We start from the raw sequence: 6185 nt of genomic DNA, 5'->3' as shown, positions 1-6185 counted from the left end.
GTTGTAGTTAATTAGTTAAAATAGTTTTTGTTAATGAGTTCAAATTTGATGAACTTTTTTAAAAGGGAAATGTTAACGAATGTCTTAAGAACATGCATTAACATGACTCTTTTTAAAATGTAGGGTGGATCACATTTGGTGAGCCTTGCATAAAAATATGTAATTTTATTCTATATGGTTCAGTTGATTTCAATTTGGTCTGATTGTTTGTGACCGAAACTGGGACTGAACTGAGGAGAATCAGTTTTTTTTTTTTTTTTTTTTTTAACTGAAACCGAATTAAACTATGAAAAAACCGAAAAAATCAGCTTGGTTACGGCAGTTTTGGGCAGTCCATTCAATTTATCGGTTTTTTTTTTCAAGCCCCATACGTTCCTTTCATTCTCTCTAGTTACTAGCATATTGTCAATGGTCCCCAACGCAGCTTAACAAATTCTGCTCAGCTATATCAACTTTGTAAAGGCCAAATCTCTAGTAAAAATACAACAGAAACAAGAATGTTTAAACATAGGACAATTAACTGAACTTGTCTAAGCTTTCATCTCAACTAATTGAACCACCACTCACTGTAGCACACACCACATTTGAATCATCACAATCACTGTTGGAAACTTTTCCAGATATAACAGTAGAATGTCCAATTTAATTTTTTAAGAAAGAGATTAACCAAAATAAAAAGTAAACACTCAGGTTATAACTGATAATACTAGTTCATTGGTAACATATGAAGCTGACTAAATCTATTTATCATGGAAACAAAACAAAAAAAAAACACTTAACAAGAAACCTTGCAACAGGCCAGCTGACCAAGACTTCCTACGAGAGTTGGTCAAAATCAACCTCAAAGTCCTTGGAAAAAATCAAATTGCAATGTGCCTAACCAAAGGGACAGATTTTCTAAGCTGTAGAAATAGAGTATTGAAGTTGGTTATTTTCCAAAGCGGGGTGATATCTACAAGTACCACAAGGGAAGCAGGGACTAGAAGGAGGTTGGTAGGGCTTCTGCGGAGCTGAAGAATAAATGCGTTGGAGTCCGTGGGCCAAAGACAGGTTCATCACATGATATCCGCACCTTGCAACATAGAGCAGAGAAGCAACTAGTCCCTGCAAGGCAAAATTTAAAAAGTTAGTTTCCAAAATGCTAAACAGATTCACCATTCCATCATGTGAGTCAATACAGGAAGAAAAATGTGAAAGAAAATTATTTAACATGAGGGTGTGTGTGTAAAGCAATTGCAACTTCAGGTTTCATGTGATGATTTTTTTTTTTTGGCAAGTAGGTTTAATGTGATAATTTGAAACAACATCTTAGATGCCACATAAATTCGGGAGACTAGATGGTAGTAGAAGAATGATTTCATCCTATCCGAAAATTGAGAGATAAGTCACATGAATTACCAGTAACATAACTTGGTTCTCTAAAAGGAAGATGCTAAAGAAGCAAGAAATCAATAGCAAATGAGTGACAGCCTATGGCAAAATCATATCCTTACAGCCAGCAAATAGAATGATGATGATTCAAGTGAACTGATTACAGCCTAGTTATTTATCTTACTAATTTTTGACAAGTTACTCATTTATCTTATGAACAAAACTTATGCATAGTACCTTAGGTGCTGTTTGTTAGATTCCCCTCTTAAGATTCTGCCATGTGGCTACTTAATTTAAAAAATACACTTTCATTAATGAGAAAAAAGCCACTTAGCAGAATCTTAAAAAAGAAACCTAAGAAACAGCACCTAAATACTATATGTAAGTCTTGCTCTTATCTTATTATTTCTATAAACATATATCTCACCTCTTAAATTTACTTTAATCTCAGCCAACCACTGTAACATAGGTAAAAATGACTAGAAGGCATGGAAACAAATCATGCTAGGGGAGCATGACAAAGTTGCACCATAGCATGGTTAGAACACCCTCGATGAGTAACAAACATATGCTTATGATACTCATGAATAATCGCAACAACAACGTTAGACAACTCATCATGCTTCTGGCATTTTTACATGGGCGACATGATTTTTCCTTAAATAATAATAATAATAATAATAATAACCTCTGATATTGTGATAGTTTTTATTCAAATCGAAAAAGCTAAAAATGCTACCGATTTTGTAATTTAAGGGATCTTTTAGATGTCTTGAGAGAGAGAGAGAGAGAGAGATAGAGTCTTTTATCCAATACGTATTAGTAGCGGCAAGGTGGATATTAACTGTGAATGTAATGGAAATGAAGGAAGCAGCAACTCAATAATCTCGAGGGTTTACAGGTATGAGAAGAGATGCTTAATATATGTGGAAGTCATCTCTTCTTGTAATGCCATTAGTCCTATTGCCTTATGTTTTGATAATCTAGATTGCTGATTTTTTTTAGTTGCATCGTCTTGCAGTCTGAAGGATATTTCCTCCACAGACACACATTCACACACACAGAGTTGGAAGAAACTTCACAGATTAAGAAATTAATTAATCTGAAGAAAAGACCAATGAATTATGTGCCCAGGAGACAGCCACATTGTAGATTAAAAACGATGATGAGACCAGGTGCAGGACAATGGGGCAAGAATTTGATATTTTTCTTGATTTAAGAGTACTTATTTGGTCTTTTTTATTAATAGACTCCAATCAATGACTTAGGGGGTAGTTGTGATGAAACTCTTACCTTAATAGACTAGGAGGGCTAGGAGCACATAGGAAACAAGTAATTCAATGTGCAAGCACACATAGCGCAGGTCTTTTATATATCCCTATACATATATATATGTTATGGAGAGAGAGAGAGAGAGCATTTCATATGCATGGTTAATAAGTGTCTAAATCAGCAGCTTTAAAGAAAGTCATCCAAAGTATTTGCAAGTTAAATGTTAAAAAAAGCTTGTTTTGACCTGGGAAAAAAATTTCTGACAAAGAAGTCGTTTATAAGAGGAGAATTCTTGCCCTGCTTTGTGGAGAGAGGATAGTTGATGGAATGAAAGTTTTGCTGTGAGTGGAAGATAACTGAGGGAGGACCACCATGTTCGCAAGGCAGACAATGGCAACTAATAATTTACTCTACTATATGTCTTACAGCTGAGTAAACAGAATGTTGAAGCCTTTGTTGCTTGGGATCTAAGGTCAGTCAGCCCCCTCATATCATTAGGGCTTCGAGGTGAACATCCTTAAATGAATAAAGGTTAAAAATAGTAATTTTTTTTTTTATCAGAGAGATATATTTATTGCATGAGCAGGAGGAAGATAACCCCAAATGAAAGAAAGAAAGAAAGAAATCAGCTGTTTAAAAAAACACACATCGGACTAAGGGTCTGCAGACAACGACTTTTGGTTCCCTAAATCAATCTATGAACGCAAATTGTTGAGAAAGGAGAATGATGTAACAAAGTCAAACCCCGTATCTACATGGACATCTACTTCATGGATGATCTATTATTTGTGTCATCACACAAAACACCCAGAATTTGTCACTATAATAATACTACACTTATTTGTACCAGATATTAGCAATAAAATATTAAAATAGACATTGTGCTAGTTTTAGAAAGATGAATATCAAGGCAGATAAGTCGGCATGTACCAAAATAGAAGCATATATGAATGAGTCCACAATAATGTCAGAGAATGAGAGGTTAACTTACCAGTACTTAATCAATCCGTCCCAGCCACAAGTTGCTACCTTGCTTTGTTCCAATGGGTGCCACTCACACCCAATGCACACTCCCTCATGACACTTGAGATTTCTAACTTTGCGTGTCTTCCAATCCCAAAACCAGCATTTACCCTCACCATCTCCTGACATAATAAACCGGCCATCTGGCGAGAAATTGACTTGGCAAGCATACCCTGCCACAATGTGCCCGGAAAATATCTTCTCCTTATTGAGCTCAAACCTGTCCCTCATGCTATACGTAAGAATCTGATTGTCCAAACTCTGTGCCGCAAGATAATTTGTACTGGGATGAAGTGAAATGGATGGCATAGAATGCATATGAGGCTCACTAATATACTATATAACCACAGGAATCCCAAATTCCCATACTCGAAGCGACTTGTCATCGCTCGAAGTCACAAACCTCCTGTTATTATCAACAAACGTAATGGTATTCACGGCCCCCAAATGTTGATCATACTCTTGCGCAACCTGTCCAGTATTCATATCCCACTGAACAATCTTCTTATCACTCATCCCCGCCAACAAAATGCTCTGCTTATCATCGTCCGGATTAAGCCAAACCACATATGGAATCTTCCCGGTACTAAAAAGTTGATATCACTTGCCCTGTCTCTGTGTCCCAGTACTTGATATTCTTATCATACCCAGCAGTCAAAAACTTTGTCCCGTCAATGCAAAACCAAATATCCCTAACTGCCTTGGAGTGACCCACGTAGGTCCTCATACATTTTCCCGAATTGAACATATCCCAAATTTTCACCTTTGTATCCATCCCTGCTGACAATATCAAATGCCCCTGTTTCGGGATGAACCTTATAGCAGACACGCCCTTCGTATGGCCACTCCAAGCGTGCACCAATCTCTTTGGTATATGACAATGATCGTTGTTGGCCTTGGCATCCTTGGGAGGCGCAATCCAAGACCTTCCTTGATAATCTCTCTCTTCTTTACCATGGAATGCACTCTTATCTGGAAGAATCTCTCCCTTTTCACCTCCTCTCTCTCTCTCCTCACCCTTCTTCTTAGCATACTCCTCTGCATACTTCTTCTGCTCTTCTGTCAATTCAGTTTGTAACCCTTCCTTCTTGCCTGCCCACTGACTCTTCCTATTCTTCATCAACCAAGTTTCACTGGCTGGATTCTGATGCTCAACCTTATTGTGGTTTTCTAACTTTTCTTCGTGGCCATTACCTTTGTTGAAGAATTATATACTTTATTAGAGGTCATATAGACACATACCTTTGGCGGAATAGATCACCAAATGTCCGGATCATGTCCTTTGCTTGCTTTACGAACTCCTCACAATCTCCTTTGTGGAACACCTCCAAGTCGTAGAAGAGGCTACTAGAGTCTCTCCTAATTTCCACGTTCCAAATTCTAAGGAACAATTGATGGTGTCCCAGAGAAATGGCTTATTTTGAGGGAGCACTCAAAACTATACATATGTTCTCAAAACTGTATCTATCATTTTTTTTTTCTAACTGATATAGGAATATTTTAAATACTAGTAGAGATTTACTCACTATCAGATATATGTGATCCCTAAAAGATCTCATCTGATAAATTTAAATTACTCCTCTACTGATATTAATAACTCATATCAATATTTGTTAAGTTTAAATTATCCCACTACTGATATTGATAACTCATACCAATATCAGTTAGTTTAAATTTAAACTTACTTATCAGATAACCCATGTGGACGATCCATGAGCCATAGTTTATGAGTTGGGTCAAAACCAACCCAATTTCTAACAACCTTCCTCCTTCTCTGTTTCCTTCTTTTCAATCTTTCTCTTCTTCTGCTCGTGCTGTGGGATGTTGTAGACAGAGATGGCATCATTCTTTTGCAAGGCATCAAGATCACCGACATAATTGTTGCCAGCGGAGGCAGAGGGGTCAGGGGCATAGCCATACTTGTGGAAAGTATAGTACTGCTCGTCGAAGATGAAAGGTTCAACGAAGGCATCCTCGACAAAGCCGAGCTTGTGGTTGCGCATGCCCTGGGCAATGCCGTCCTTGGTGTATGGGTGGGCTAGGCCAACAATAGGGGCCCAAAGCTGTTCATAGGTGGGGTTAAAGGCAACAACATGTTGGAGTGGGTCTATTGGCCTCGACTGTGCTTGGTAGGCTTGAGCCACCATGAGGGTCAACATGGTTTCATCGACCTTTGGTGCTGCAAACTTGGCAGGAAGAAGGCGCTGTGGGGAGGCCTCGGGGGATGATGCAGTGGAATTAGGTTCTTGGAATTGGTCCTCTAGTTTGTCGATTTCATCATCATTTCAGTATTTGTAGATTTGGAGGAGATCCATTGAGAGAAATTAATGTGGATGGAGAACTTTGAGATTGAATCAGCCAAAAAAAATTTAATATTTCCAATGTGGTGATGAGAATCGATACCAATGTCCTGCAAAAACATAAGCAAGCAACATTACAGTAAGTACATTTTGATATCACACTACATATTCCTCGAAGCAAAATACTATGCCAACTTGCCAGTTAATAATATTTATAAC

At 37.8% G+C, this 6185-nt stretch overlaps 1 pseudogene; it reads right to left on the bottom strand.

Annotated features, from left to right (window-relative positions):
* Positions 1–3630: 3630 nt before the first annotated feature.
* Positions 3631–5981, bottom strand: LOC142609355 (uncharacterized; annotated as a pseudogene).
* Positions 5982–6185: the final 204 nt, after the last annotated feature.

The sequence above is a fragment of the Castanea sativa genome, chromosome 9 (genome assembly GCF_040712315.1).
Source record: "Castanea sativa cultivar Marrone di Chiusa Pesio chromosome 9, ASM4071231v1".
In the NCBI taxonomy this organism is placed as follows: domain Eukaryota; kingdom Viridiplantae; phylum Streptophyta; class Magnoliopsida; order Fagales; family Fagaceae; genus Castanea; species Castanea sativa.
Note: the sequence above shows the minus strand (reverse complement) of the source record. Positions and strands in the feature narration are given on the sequence as shown.